Source organism: Bufo gargarizans, chromosome 2 (assembly GCF_014858855.1).
Source record: "Bufo gargarizans isolate SCDJY-AF-19 chromosome 2, ASM1485885v1, whole genome shotgun sequence".
Classification (NCBI taxonomy): domain Eukaryota; kingdom Metazoa; phylum Chordata; class Amphibia; order Anura; family Bufonidae; genus Bufo; species Bufo gargarizans.
The window spans coordinates 320,671,481-320,687,871 of NC_058081.1; positions in this window are offsets into that span (position 1 = coordinate 320,671,481).

Genomic DNA, 16,391 nt, shown 5'->3' on the forward strand with positions numbered 1-16,391 from the left:
CGCTGCAAGATACTGTGGTAGTCATGCTGGTTCAGTATGCCTTCAATTTTGAATAAATCCCCAACAGTGTCATCAGCAAAGCACCCCCACACCATCTAACCTCCTCCTCCATGCTTCACGGTGGGAACCAGGCATGTAGAGTCCATCCGTTCACCTTTTCTGCGTCGCACAAAGACACAGTGGTTGGAACCAAAGATCTCAAATTTGGACTCATCAGACCAAAGCACAGATTTCCACTGGTCTAATGTCCATTCCTTGTGTTCTTTAGCCCAAACAAGTCTCTTCTGCTTGTTGCCTGTCCTTAGCAGTGGTTTCCTAGCAGATATTCTACCATGAAGGCTTGATTCACACAGTCTCCTCTTAACAGTTGTTCTAGAGATGTGTCTGCTGCTAGAACTCTGTGTGGCATTGACCTGGTCTCTAATCTGAGCTGCTGTTAACCTGCGATTTCTGAAGCTGGTGACTCGGATGAACTTATCCTCCGCAGCAGAGGTGACTCTTGGTCTTCCTTTCCTGGGGCAGGTCCGCATGTGAGCCAGTTTCTTTATAGCGCTTGATGGTTTTTGTGACTGCACTTGGGGCAGTCAAGTGCAGTCACAACTTTCAAAGTTTTCCCAATTTTTCAGACTGACTGACCTTCATTTCTTAAAGTAATGATGGCCACTCGTTTTTCTTTACTTAGCTGCTTTTTTCTTGCCATAATACAAATTCTAACAGTCTATTCAGTAGGACTATCAGCTGTGTATCCACCTGACTTCTCCACAACGCAACTGATGGTCCTAACCCCATTTATAAGGCAAGAAATCCAACTTATTAAACCTGACAGGGCACACCTGTGAAGTGAAAACCATTTCAGGTGACTACCTCTTGAAGCTCATCAAGAGAATGCCAAGAGTGTGCAAAGCAGTAATCAAAGCAAAAGGTGGCTACTTTGAAGAACCTAGAATATGACATATTCTCAGTTGTTTTTTTTTAATGTATATAATTCCACATGTGTTAATTCATAGTTTTGATGCTTTCAGTGTGAATCTACAATTTTCATAGTCATGAAAATAAAGAAAACTCTTTGAATGAGAAGGTGTGTCCAAACTTTTGGTCTGTATTATATATATATATATATATATATATATATATATATATATATATACACACAGGGAGTGCAGAATTATTAGGCAAATGAGTATTTTGACCACATCATCCTCTTTATGCATGTTGTCTTACTCCAAGCTGTATAGGCTCGAAAGCCTACTACCAATTAAGCATATTAGGTGATGTGCATCTCTGTAATGAGAAGGGGTGTGGTCTAATGACATCAACACCCTATATCAGGTGTGCATAATTATTAGGCAACTTCCTTTCCTTTGGCAAAATGGGTCAAAAGAAGGACTTGACAGGCTCAGAAAAGTCAAAAATAGTGAGATATCTTGCAGAGGGATGCAGAACTCTTAAAATTGCAAAGCTTCTGAAGCGTGATCATCGAACAATCAAGCGTTTCATTCAAAATAGTCAACAGGGTCGCAAGAAGCGTGTGGAAAAACCAAGGTGCAAAATAACTGCCCATGAACTGAGAAAAGTCAAGCGTGCAGCTGCCAAGATGCCACTTGCCACCAGTTTGGCCATATTTCAGAGCTGCAACATCACTGGAGTGCCCAAAAGCACAAGGTGTGCAATACTTAGAGACATGGCCAAGGTAAGAAAGGCTGAAAGACGACCACCACTGAACAAGACACACAAGCTGAAACGTCAAGACTGGGCCAAGAAATATCTCAAGACTGATTTTTCTAAGGTTTTATGGACTGATGAAATGAGAGTGAGTCTTGATGGGCCAGATGGATGGGCTCGTGGCTGGATTGGTAAAGGGCAGAAAGCTCCAGTCCGACTCAGACACCAGCAAGGTGGAGGTGGAGTACTGGTTTGGGCTGGTATCATCAAAGATGAGCTTGTGGGGCCTTTTCGGGTTGAGGATGGAGTCAAGCTCAACTCCCAGTCCTACTGCCAGTTTCTGGAAGACACCTTCTTCAAGCAGTGGTACAGGAAGAAGTCTGCATCCTTCAAGAAAAACATGATTTTCATGCAGGACAATGCTCCATCACACGCGTCCAAGTACTCCACAGCGTGGCTGGCAAGAAAGAGTATAAAAGAAGAAAAACTAATGACATGGCCTCCTTGTTCACCTGATCTGGACCCCATTGAGAACCTGTGGTCCATCATCAAATGTGAGATTTACAAGGAGGGAAAACAGTACACCTCTCTGAACATTGTCTGGGAGGCTGTGGTTGCTGCTGCACGCAATGTTGATGGTGAACAGATGAAAACACTGACAGAATCCATGGATGGCAGGCTTTTGAGTGTCCTTGCAAAGAAAGGTGGCTATATTGGTCACTGAGTTGTTTTTGTTTTGTTTTTGAATGTCAGAAATGTATATTTGTGAATGTTGAGATGTTATATTGGTTTCACTGGTAAAAATAAATAATTGAAATGGGTATATATTTGTTTTTTGTTAAGTTGCCTAATAATTATGCACAGTAATAGTCACCTGCACACACAGATATCCCCCTAAAATAGCTAAAACTAAAAACAAACTAAAAACTACTTCCAAAAATATTCAGCTTTGATATTAATGAGTTTTTTGGGTTCATGGTTGTTGTTCAATAATAAAATTAATCCTCAAAAATACAACTTGCCTAATAATTCTGCACTCCCTGTATATATAGAAAAGACTTTGCATAACTTGCATTTTATTCATTAATATTCCTGCGCATTCCTGCTCATTCTGGGCTTTGTGTCAAACAAGCAGTCCTTTCAGTGATTGACAGCCTTCCTTCTATCAGAGTGCCTAAATATACAACTGTCATTCACTGATTGGACTGCCCCCTTGAATTAAAGATGACGTTTTACCACTTCTGACATGTCTGTTTTAATAGATTCATGCATTCCCCATGTAGTAACAATTCTGTAGCATCTATTCTTATGGCTCTATGTTCTATAATTCTTGTATTATTTCAACTAAAAGTTATGAATGAATTGCTAGCAGTCTGCAGTAAGAGTACAGAGGGGCGGTAACCAGTTGGGGAAGGGGTGTATCTGCACAGACTCACTCTGTCCTATCAGTGCTGCCATTTTCAGACTGTGCAGGTATACACCGCCATGGTTACCACCCCTATGTACCATTACTGCAGGCTGCTAGCAATTCAGACATAACTTCTAGTAGAAATAATAAAGGAATGGCGCAACATAGAGCCTTAAGAATAGATGCGCCCGAATTGTTATGGGGAATGCATGAAGCTATTAAAACAGGCAGGTCAGGAGCAGTGAAAGGTCCTCTTTCAAGCCCAGATTAAACATGGATATAAATGAATACAAGTTATACTGAATCTTTTTTTATAAAACTATATGTAAATCTGCTCAGCTCCTCCTGCTGTATAATATGCTGCCTGCAGATTATTTGATATTTTTTTAAATGCCGGTCTTAATAAATGAACCCCTTTGTTCCTTCACCATGTTCAGCATGTTAACCAGCAGAGAGACAATTATAAGTGCATATTTCTATATAAGGGCTCTTTCACACTTGCGTTCTTTTCTTCCGGCATAGAGTTCCGTCGTCGGGGCTCTATGCCGGAAGAATCCTGATCAGTTTTATCCTAATGCATTCTGAATGGAGTGAAATCCGTTCAGGATGCATCAGGATGTCTTCAGTTCCGGAACGGAACGTTTTTTGGCTGGAGAAAATACCGCAGCATGCTGCGCTTTTTACTCTGGCCAAAAATCCTGAACACTTGCCGCAAGGCCGGATCCGGAATTAATGCCCATTGAAAGGCATTGATCCGGATCCGTCCTTAAGCTAAACGTCGTTTCGGCGCATTGCCGGATCCGACGTTTAGCTTTTTCTCAATGGTTACCATGGCTGCCGGGACGCTAAAGTCCTGGCAGCCATGGTAAAGTGTAGTGGGGAGCGGGGGAGCAGCATACTTACCATCCGTGCGGCTCCCGGGGCGCTCCAGAGTGATGTCAGGGCGCCCCAAGCGCATGGATCACGTGATCGCATGGCACGTCATCCATGTGCATGGGGCGCTCTGACGTCATTCTGGAGCGCCCCTGGAGCCGCGCGGACTGTAAGTATACCACTCCCCCGCTCCCCGCTCCTACTATGGCAACCAGGACTTTAATAGCGTCCTGGGTGCCATAGTAACACTGAAAGCATTTTGAAGACGGATCCGTCTTCAAATGCTTTCAGTACACTTGCGTTTTTCCGGATCCGGCGTGTAATTCCGGCAAGTGGAGTACACGCCGGATCCGGACAACGCAAGTGTGAAAGAGGCCTAAAAATAACTGAAATAAAGTGGCCTAAATGGGAGGAAATGATGAAAAACCCCAAACACTGTGGCGTGTTTATAACCGGGGGAGCAATTCCTCTGCATGTGATCCGCTGCTAACGACAATCCACAGCAAAAATGCATACAATGGGATTTCAGCAGCGGACCACATGCACCACAATGGCATCCTACACAATATGGGATAATGTGTGGATGCAAAATAAAAAAATACATAAATCACTGTGAAAGGTGGACCACAATGATATGCAACTGACAACACTTTCGCAGTGATTTATGTATTTTTATATTTGCATCCACACATTATCCCATCTTGTGTAGGATGCCATTGTGGTGCATGTGTCACATGGCCTGTTATAGGTGGGGCTTGCAGCCTTATCATCTCTCCCACTGCCTGAGTAATCTCACTATGGAGGTACCGCATTTTTTGCCCTATAAGACGCACTTTTTCCCCCTCAAAAGTGTGGGGGGGGAATAGCAGTGCCTCTTATGGGGCGAATGCTGCATTTTGCTGAATTTTAAATAATACGCCGCAATGCCGCGTGGTGGGTGCATCAGCTGAGAGGGAGGAGGGGCTGGGGGCCAGCATCTGCTTTTATGATGACAGCGGGGCCCGTGCAGTAACTGTATTCTACTACACGGACCCCGCTAAATGTATATAATCGGATCTGTAATTTTTAATTGTTATGTGCTATATATAATCGAGTAATCAGCGTCTGTATACTTACAAGCGCTCAGTAGCAGAGAGGAGGGAGGAGGCAGGCCGGGAGGATGGGCGCTGGCAGCGTGAGTCACTACATCATGCGCCTGCGCCGCCGACTTTATGAATGAAGCAGGCGGCGTGGGCGCATGACGTAGTGACTCACGCTGCCAGCGCCCGTCCTCCCGGCCTGCCTCCTCCCTCCTCTCTGCTACCGAGTGCTTGTAATTATACAGACGCTGATTACCCGATTATATACCGTACATAACAATTAACAATTACAGATACGATTATATACAGTGAGCGGGGCCCGTGTAGTAGAATACAGTCACTGCACGGGCCCCACTGTCATTATAAAAGCAGATGCGACCCCCACCCCCTGTATTGGGGGTCATTCACACTACAGGGACACTGTTATGGAGGGGATCTGTGGATGATACATAGCATAAGATGCTATATATGTGTCATCCACAGATCCCCCCCATAACAGTGTCATCCACAGATCCCCATAACAGTGCCATCCAGAGACCCCAATAAGAGCCATCCAGAGATCCCCATAACAGTGTCACCCACAGATCCCCCATAACAGTGTCACCCACAAATCCCCCATAACAGTGTCACCCACAGATCCCCCATAACAGTGCGCCATCCACAGACCCCCATAACAGTGCATCATCCACAGATCCCCCAAAATAGTGTCATCCACAGACCACCATTAGTTCAAAACCCAGAAAAAGCACACCTTTTGGTTCAAAATATTTTTTTTCTTATTTTCCTCCTTAAAAACCTAGGTGCTTCTTATAGGCCGGTGCGTCTTATAAGGCAAAATTACGGTATGTGGGAGCTTGGCTGTAAGTTGTATCTTAACACTCCGTAGGTAGCTTAGTGGTAGGAAGCCATGCCACGTTGAGATACCTTGACGGTGGTGCAAAAGGGCTCGGATGTGTTCCTGACTGGAATATATTGGCTAAAGTCTCAGTTCTTAACATCTGCTTGAGGGGTTAGCCAGTTTTGTCAGTTGCATATCATTGTGGTGCACCTTTCACAGTGATTTAATGTATTTTTATATTTGCATCCACACATTATCCCATCTTGTGTAGGATGCCATTGTGGTGCATGTGGTCCGCTGCCGACATCCTCCATTGTATGCATTTTTGCTGGGGATTGCCATTAGCAACGGATTACATACGGAGGAATTGCTCCCCGGTTATCAACACACCACAGTGTTTGGGGTTTTTGAACATTTCCTCCCATTTAGGCCTCTTTATTTCAGTTATTTTTCTTGATATGTTTAGAATGTGCCATTGCGTACTGCTGGCAGCATTCTGTTGCACCTGGTAGCCTGTGTCACATGGCCTGTTATAGGTGGGGCTTGCAGCCTTATCATCTCTCCCACTGCCTGAGAGATCTCACTATGGAGGTATGTGGGAGCTTGGCTGTAAGTTGTATCTTAGCACCTCTCAGACCGTGTTCACACTCCGTAGGTAGCTTAGTGCAGGGCCGGCCTTTGGGGTGTGCGGGCTGTGCGGCCGCACAGGGCGCCATAGCAACAGGGGCGCCGGGCGGCCGACAGCCCGCAATGTAATATGGGCAGGCGAGGCGGCACTTATGTTTTCCCACGGGGCGGGCCCCCGCCCCCTCCATCTCCCCTGTATTCAGCAGGGGGCGCACGTTGCGGTTTTAAAAAAAAAAACTTGCTTATATAAGTTCGGGCGGCTGGCGGCGCCCCTCATTCTGCGCCGCCTGAGTGGCTGAGGCTGAGCGCCTGCCTGCGCCTGCTGTGTGCTGTTAATGTAGCGTGGCCGAGCTCTGTTCGATCCGCGGTACAGGAGCTTTTGTTTCCTGTACCCGGCCGGACTGACAGGAAGTGCTCACTTAGTGTGCACTTCCTGTCAGTCCGGCCGGGTACAGGAAACAAATGCTCCTGTACCGCGGACCTAACAGAGCTCGGCCACGCTACACTAGAGGTGGAAAAGAGAGTGAAAAGGGGGAGGGGGGGAGGAAATAATGAGAGTGATGGGGGGGGGGAATAATGAGAGGGGGGGGGACTCGGGGGAGAAATAATGAGAGTGGGGGGGGAGAAATAATGAGAGTGGGGGGGGGAGAAATAATGAGAGTGGGGGGGAGAAATAATGAGAGTGGGGGGGGAGAAATAATGAGAGTGGGGGGGAGAAATAATGAGAGTGATGGGGGGGGAGAAATAATGAGAGTGATGGGGGGGGAGAAATAATGAGAGTGATGGGGGGGAGAAATAATGAGAGTGATGGGGGGGGAGAAATAATGAGAGTGATGGGGGGGGAAATAATGAGAGTAATGGGGGGGGAATAATGAGAGTGATGGGGGGGAGAATAATGAGAGTGATGGGGGGAGAGAATAATGAGAGTGATGGGGGGAGAGAATAATGAGAGTGATGGGGGGGAGAATAATGAGAGTGATGGGGGGAAATAATGAGAGTGATGGCGGGGGGGGGGGAAATAATGAGAGTGATGGCGGGGGGGGGGGGGGGAAATAATGAGAGTGATGGCGGGGGGGGGGAAATAATGAGAGTGATGGGGGGAGAATAATGAGAGTGATGGGGGGGAGAATAATGAGAGTGATGGGGGGGAGAATAATGAGAGTGATGGGGGGAGAATAATGAGAGTGATGGGGGGGAGAATAATGAGAGTGATGGGGGGGAGAATAATGAGAGTGATGGGGGGAGAATAATGAGAGTGATGGGGGGGAGAATAATGAGAGTGATGGGGGGGAGAATAATGAGAGTGATGGGGGGGGAGAATAATGAGAGTGATGGGGGGGGAGAATAATGAGAGTGATGGGGGGGGGAAATAATGAGAGTGATGGCGGGGGGGGGAAATAATGAGAGTGATTGGGGGGGGGGATAATGAGAGTGATTGGGGGGGGGGGAATAATGAGAGTGACGAGGGAAGGGGGGGGGGGGGATGAGAGTGACAATGGAGTCCCCAGAGCCAGACTGCAGCCAGAGTCCAGATCATCTTATTGTCCTGGTGGTAAGTAGACAATGCAATATGTTTATTATTTAATTGTTTAGTTATTAATACTACATTGGAAACTAATTTTCTCAGCTGGACACCGGCCGACATGCGCTGGGGGCCTCACCAGCGGTTAGGGTAGGGAAAAAGCACTGGCCCGTACGTAAATTTTTCCCTTCCCTAACCGCTGGTGAGGCTCCCGGTGCATGCGCAGTGTCGGCCGGTGTTCAGCTGAAAACATCCATCCGATCACTGCGCATTGGCCCATAGTTTTTCCCTACCCTAACCGCCGGCGAGGCTCCTGGCGCATGCGCATTCTGCTGTGAAATTTCCCTAACCTGTCGTTGTGCGCCTGCGCGATGCTGCACACCTCCTCACGTCATGTCCGGTGCGACCGGAAGTGACGAGGGTAGGGAAATCTCACGAACTAGGGAAGTATAACATTACACCGGCCTTTGGGGTGTGAGGGCTGGTAACTACTTGGTTGGATAGTCAGCCAGCCTATGCCATGATGCCAGCAACAAGCAGTTTGGGGGGGGGGGGGGGGGCGCCACAAGGTTAGCTCGCACAGGGCGCCTGAACACCTAAGGCCGGCCCTGGCTTAGTGTTAGGAACCCATGCCACGCTGAGATACCTTGACGGTGGTGCAACAGGGCTCCGATGTGTTCCTAACTGGAATACATTGGCTAAAGTCTCAGTTCTTAACATCTGCTTGAGGGGTTAGCCAGTGTTGTCAGTTGCATATCATTGTGGTGCACCTTTTGCAGTGATTTACATATTTCTATATACTTTGAAAACCAGGTGGTGACATACTATGTGCTGTATGTAGATGTTGTTTTACCAGTATTTTTTTAAGATCTATACAATTATTATAATATTTTTTAAAATCAGCAACAACATTTATTGGTTGTCTTACTGATATAACGCAGTTTGAAATCACAATTTGATCATATATGCATAGAGAGTAGTGTTGATCGAGCACCAAAGTGCTCAGGTGCTTGGGTCGAACACCTCGGGATGCCCGAGCACAATAGAAGTTTATGGGAGAACCCAAGCATTAAACCAGGCACCCCCTGCTCTGAAGAGGGGAGGGTGTCTGGTTCATAAGAAAAGGTCAGAAATTGATGGAAACACCACCAAAATGGTTCGGGAACAGCATGGGAAGGATGTCTGGATGCATCTTGGACTCCCAGGTTGCTGCTGGGAACGATGTTGTCTGAGTAGTATGCAATTTTTACATACTGACAATAATACACACAAAACCGAAGATAAAATAAATTTTAGAGGAAAGATTGTTAAGAAACATTCTTTCCTGTATATTTACTTGTATATAAAGTGAAAGTGCTGCCAAAAATTGCAAGGAAGAGACACTCTGATACAACCTGTATATCACATAAAGGATTCACATTGTGGTACAATTGTTCAGGTAGTGGGACTCCTACACTCATAAAGCCTATGCACTAAGTGAAAGGGCTGCCAAAAATTAGGAACAGGCACTCCAATACACCCTTTAATACACATAAGGGGGGCATTATACAGCCTTGAAAAATTATGTTTGATGGCCTGCTGGTGACTCTCAAAAACATTAGGAGCAAGGGCCTGCTGGTGACCCTCTAAAACATTATGGGCGAGGGCCTGCTGAGCTGACCATCTAAAACATTAGGGGTGAAGGTCTGCTACAGAGCTGACTCTCTAAAATATTAGGGGCGAGTGCCTGCTGCTGATCTGAGAATCGAAAAAATTATGTGCGAGTGCCTGCTGCTGATCTGAGAATCGAAAAAATTATGTGCGAGTACCTGCTGCTGAGCTGAACATTGAAAAAATTATGGGCGAGTGCCTGCTGCTTAGCTAACCATTGAAAACATTATGGGCGAGGGTCTTCTGGTGATCTGACCCTGTAAAACATTATGGGCGAGGGCCTGATGGTGAGCTGACCCTCAAAAACATTATCTGCGAGGGCCTGCTGGTGAGCCGACCCTTTAAAACATTACATGCGAGGTCCTGCAGGTGAGCTGACCCTCTAACAGATTGTAGGTGAGGGCCTGCTAGTGAGCTGGCCCTCTAAAAGATTGTAGGTGAGGGCCTGCTTTTAGAGCTGACCCTCTAAAACATTCTATGCGAGGGCCTACAGGTGAGATGACCCTCTAAAAGATTGTAGGTGAGGGCCTGCTTTTAGAGCTGACCCTCTAAAACATTCTATGCGAGGGCCTACAGGTGAGATGACCCTCTAAAAGATTGTAGGTGAGGGCCTGCTGGTGAGATGACCCTGTGAAACATTATAGGCGAGAGCCTGTTGGTGAGCTGACCCTCAAAAACATTATATGCAAGGGCCTGCAGGTGAGCTGACCCTCTAAAACATTATAAGCGAGGGCCTACAGGTTAGCTGACCCTTTAAGAGATTGTAAGCGAGGGCCTGCAGGTGGGCTGACCCTGTAAAACATTATGGTTGAGTGCCTGCTGGTGAGCTGACCCTCTAAAACTTTATATGCAAGGGCCTGCAGGTGAGCTGGCCCTTTAAAAGATTGTAGGTGAGGGCCTGCTGGTGAACTTATCATCTAAAATATTGTAGGTAAGGGCCTGCTGGTGAGCTGACCCTCTAAAACATTATGGTTGAGGGCCTCCTGGTGAGCTGACGTTCTAAAACATTACATGCGAGTGCCTGCAGGTGGGCTAGCCCTCTAAAACATTGTAGATGAGGGCCTGCTGGGGAGCTGACCCTCTAAAACATCATTATATGCGAGGGCCTGCAGGTGAGCTGACCCTCTAAAAGATTGTAGGTGAGGGCCTGCTGGTGAGCTGACCCTGTAAAATATTACAGTTGAGGGCCTACAGGTGAGCTAGCCCTCTAAAAGATTGTAGGTGAGGGCCTGCTGGTGAGTTGACCCTGTAAAACATTATGGTTGAGGGCCTTCAGGTGAGCTGACCCTCTAAAAGAATGTAGGTGAGGGCCTGCTGGTGAGATGGCCCTCTAAAAGATTGTAGATGAGGGCCTGCTAGTGAGCTGACCCTCTAAAATATTATATGCGAGGGCCTGCAGGTGAGCTGACCCTCTAAAAGATTGTAGGTGAGGGCCTGCTGGTGAGCTGACCCTGTAAAACATTATGGTTGAAGGCCTGCTGGTGAGCTGACCTTCGAAAACATTACATGTGAGGGCCTGCAGGTGAGCTAGCCCTCTAAAATATTGTGGATGAGGGCTTGCTGGTGAGCTGACCCTCTAAAACATTATCTGCGAGGGCCTACAGGTGAGCTGACCCTCTAAAAGATTGTAGGTGAGGGCCTGCTGGGGAGCTGACCCTCTAAAATATTAGAGCGAGTGCCTGCTGCTGATCTGAGAATTGAAAAAATTATGTGCGAGTGCCTGCTGCTGAGCTAACCATTGAAACATTATGGGCGAGGGCCTGCTGGTGAGCTGACCCACAAAAACATTACATACGAGGTCCTGCAGGTGAGCTGGCCCTCTAAAAGATTGTAGGTGAGGGCCTGCTGGTGAGCTGGCCCTCTAAAAGATTGTAGGTAAGGGCCTGCTTTTAGAGCTGACCCTCTAAAACATTCTATGCGAGGGCCTACAGGTTAGCTGACCCTTTAAAAGATTGTAGGCGAGGGCCTGCAGGTGGGCTGACCCTGTAAAACATTATGGTTGTCGGCCTGCTGGTAAGCTGACTCTCTAAAACTTTATATGCAAGGGCCTGCAGGTGAGCTGGCACTCTAAAAGATTGTAGGTGAGGGCCTGCTGGTGAGCTGACCCTGTAAAACATTACATGCGAGGGCCTGCAGGTGAGCTAGCCCTCTAAAATATTGTAGATAAGGGCCTGCTGGTGAGCTGACCCTCTAAAACATTATATGCGAGGGCCTGCAGGCGATCTGACCCTCTAAAAGATTGTAGGTGAGGGCCTGCTTGGGAGCTAACCCTCTAAAACATTATATGCGAGGGCCTGCAGGTGAGCTGACCCTCTAAAAGATTGTAGGTGAGGGCCTGCTGGTGAGCTGACCCTGTAAAACATTATGGTTGAGGGCCTACAGGTGAGCTGGCCATCTAAAAGAATTTAAGTGAGGACCTGCTGGTGAGCTGACCCTGTAAAACATTATGGTTGAGGGCCTGCATGTGAGCTGACCCTCTGAAAGATTGTAGGTGAGGGCCTGCAGGTGAGCTGGCCCTCTAAAATATTGTAGATGAGTGCCTGCTAGTGAGCTGACCCTCTAAAACATAATGTGGAAGGGCCTACAGGTTAGCTGACCCTTTAAAAGATTGTAGGTGAGGGCCTGCAGGTGGGATGACCCTGTAAAACATTATGATTGAGGGCCTGCTGGTGAGCTGACCCTCTAAATCTTTATATGCGAGGGCCTGCAGGTGAGATGACCCTCTAAAAGATTGTAGGTGAGGGCCTGCTGGTGAGCTGACCCTGTAAAACATTATGGTTGAGGGCCTACAGGTGAACTGGCCCTCTAAAAGATTGTAGGTGAGGGCCTGCTGGTGAGCTGACCCTGCAAAACATTATGGTTGAGCGCCTGCTGGTGAGCTGACCTTCTAAAACATTACATGCAAGGGCCTACAGGTGATCTGACCCTCTAAAAGATTGTAGGTGAAGGCCTGCTGTTGAGCTGACCCTGTAAAACATTAGGGGGGAGGGTCTGCTACAGAGCTGACTCTCTAAAACATTAGGGACGGGTGCCTGCTGCTGATCTGAGAATTGAAACAATTATGTGCGAGTGCCTGCTGCTGAGCTAACCATTGAAAACATTATGGGCGATGGCCTGTTAGTGAGCTGACCCTGTAAAACATTATGGGCGATGGCCTGCTGGTGAGCTGACCCTCAAAAACATTATAAGCAAGGGCCTGCAGGTGAGCCGACCCTATAAACATTACATGCGAGGTCCTGCAGGTGAACTGACCCTCTAAAAGATTGTAGGTGAGGGCCTGCTTTTAGAGCTGACCCTTTAAAACAGGCATCCTCAAACTGCGGCCCTCCAGCTGTTGTAAAACTACAACTTCCACAATTCCCTGCTGTAGGCGGATACCTGTAGGCTGTTCAGGCATGCTGGGAGTTGTAGTTTTGCAACAGCTGGAGGGCCGCAGTTTAAGGATCCCTGCTCTAAAACATTATATGCGAGGGCCTACAGGTGAGATTACCCTCTAAAAGATTGTAGGTGAGGGCCTGCTGGTGAGATGACCCTGTAAAACATTATGGGCGAGAGCCTGCTGGTGAGCTGACCCTCAAAAACATTATATGCAAGGGTCTGCAGGTGAGCTGACCCTCTAAAAGATTGTAGATGAGGGCCTGCTAGTGAGCAGACCCTCTAAAACATTATGGTCGAGTGCCTACAGGTTAGCTGACCCTTAAAAAGATTGTAGGCGAGGGCCTACAGGTGGGCTGACCCTGTAAAACATTATGGTTGGGGGCCTGCTGGTGAGCTGACCCTCTAAAACTTTATATGCAAGGGCCTGCAGGTGAGCTGGCCCTCTGAAAGATTGTAGGTGAGGACCTGCTGGTGAGCTGACCCTGTAAAACATTATGGTTGAGGGCCTGCAGGTGAGCTGACCCTGTAAAACATTAGGGGTGAGGGTCTGCTACAGAGCTGACTCTCTAAAACATTAGGGGCTGCTGATCTGAGAATTGAAAAAATTATGTGCGAGTGCCTGCTGCTGATCTGAGAATTGAAAAAATTATGTGCGAGTGCCTGCTGATGAGCTAACCATTGAAAACATTATGGGCGAGGGCTTGCAGGTGAGCCGACCCTCTAAAACATTTTATGCGAGGTCCTGCAGGTGAACTGACCCTCTAAAAGATTGTAGGTGAGGGCCTGCTGGTGAACTGATCGTCTAAAACATTATATGCGAGGGCCTTCAGGTGAGCTAGCCCTCTAAAATATTGTAGATAAGGGCCTGCTGGTGAGCTGACCCTCTAAAACATTATATGCGAGGACCTGCAGGCGAGCTGGTCCTCTAAAAGATTGTAGGTGAGGGCCTACTGGTGAACTGATCGTCTAAAACATTATATGCAAGGGCCTGCAGGTGAGCTGACCCTCTAAAAGATTGTAGGTGAGGGCCTGCTGGTGAGCTGACCCTGTAAAACATTATGGTTGAGGGCCTGCTGGTGAGCTGACCTTCTAAAACATTACATGTGAGGGCCTGCAGGTGAGCTAGCCCTTTAAAATATTGTAGATACGGGCCTGCTGGTGAGCTGATCCTCTAAAACATTATATGCGAGGGCCTGCAGGTGAGCTGACCCTCTAAAAGATTGTAGTTGAGGGCCTGCTGGTGAGCTGACCCTGTAAAACATTATGGTTGAGGGCCTACAGGTGAGCTGGCCCTCTAACAGATTGTAGGTGAGGGCCTGCTGGTGAGCTGACCGTAAAACATTATGGTTGAGGGCCTGCAGGTGAGCTGACCCTCTAAAACATTATATGCGAGGGCCTACAGGTTAGCTGACCCTTTAAAAGATTGTAGGTGAGGGCCTGCAGGTGGGCTGACCCTGTAAAATATTATGGTTGAGGGCCTGAAACAAGAGATAAAACAAGTATATAGAGGACTGAAACAAGAGATAAAGACTAAAGTTGACCATACACATTAGTCTTTTGTCACCCACACCCACCAAGAACAGAGGATTTGGACCACACACTAATATGTGTGGATAGCTCACACAAGGATCAAGCAAAATGAATATTTGTACCTAATTATTTTGTTCTCCCAGGGGATAAGCTGCTGCCAGAGGTGTTCTCCCCTCTCCCCACAGTATATACATACATGTTCAGCCAAGCAAAATGTGTGCCGTAAGTGTATGGGGAAGCAGAGAGGAATTTGGGAGAGATAACTGCTTTTAAATGTGTATGGGAAGCTTACCTCCAGCAGGCAATCAAAGTAGAAGTTTAGAACAAGCCTGTATCCTTTGGTGTGTCAAGGTATATAAAGGAGTCTATTAAAATTATAGTAATACAGCACCCCTCAAGATAAGTACTTTCTATCAACACCTTTAAAAGCTGAAGAGCAGTAGACCATAAAGGGGCATTAAGATCAATTGGCAGTAGTTGAGATTTGGTCCAGTTAATGAGAAATCCAGAATGCTCACTGGGGTTTTAGGTTCAAATCTGACCAGAGGCAAGATCTACATGGAGTTTATATGTTCTCCTCATGTTTGGGTTTCCTCCCGCACTCCAAAGGGCATACTGATTGGGAATCTAGATTGTGAGCCCTACTGGGGACAGTGAGTGATGATAATGACTGTAAAGTGCTGTGGAATATTTTGGCATTATATAATTAACTAATAATTCCATCCATGCATAAACTGATGGCCTCCACCACTGATCCCTGTGACTGTTATGGTAGTGGGTGTTGACCGACTGTGTCAACCAACTTTGACATTAAACTAAGAGCATTATCCTGGCAACTCCATGGTATTCATCCTTTAACCCCTTTACAGGAATCTGGTCTTCGTTGCAGGGAGCTACCAGACCGCTCCCTCCCAGAGCAGTCCAGGATTGGTTGACAGTTGACCCACTAGGGTCAAAGGCACCAAAAAGAACAGAAAAACACATAGTCGGTAACAGGTCAGGGTCAGGACATCCTAAGTTCTTGCCAATATGTGATACAGGTCCGAGGTCAAAGGACAGGTGGCCGAGAGTCAGAATCCGGTAAACAGGTACAAGTCTATACATGGCAGACAACAAAAAACAAACGCCTAAGCAAAAACTAGCAAACTAGGAGCCTAATTGCTTTGTCAAGGAAATAAGTTCAGAACAAGTCTTATGGCAGAAGGCTTATTTGGAATTGGAGGCAGCCATGCATCTGCACTCAGCAAGGAGAGTGGGGAGTGGTGGTAGCAGAAATTGGAGTAGTAGTGTTCACTGAGTAATGTTCCTAATAGAAGAAGCAGAGCAGTGATGGACCCGTTCCACCGACGATGTAACAGCCAGCCTGGAACCTGTCTAAGATGTTCTACTAGAGTTTGAACTCGAAGGACATATAACAAGGAAGACAGGAGCCACCCTAGTTGAGTGTCCCGAAACTGATCCATGGGGCCCCCTCCCCTTCAACGCCCCCCCCCCCCACCCGCCGCCACCCCCCCAACCCGCCTGCACCCCCCTCTGCACGTATGTATGTATGTATGTATATATATATATATATATATATATATATATATATATATATATATATATATTATATACTGTTTATTACTATATACAAGAGGATGATATACGGTATAACATCTTCTTGTATATAGTGATATAATGGACCACGCTGATGATATAACCTGGGTATCTCCTGTATATAATTATATATGTACAGCTGGTATAAGTTATACATCTTAATATACCAGAAGATGTATAACTTATACCAGGACAGCTCACGTATAATAATATACAGAACATACCAAG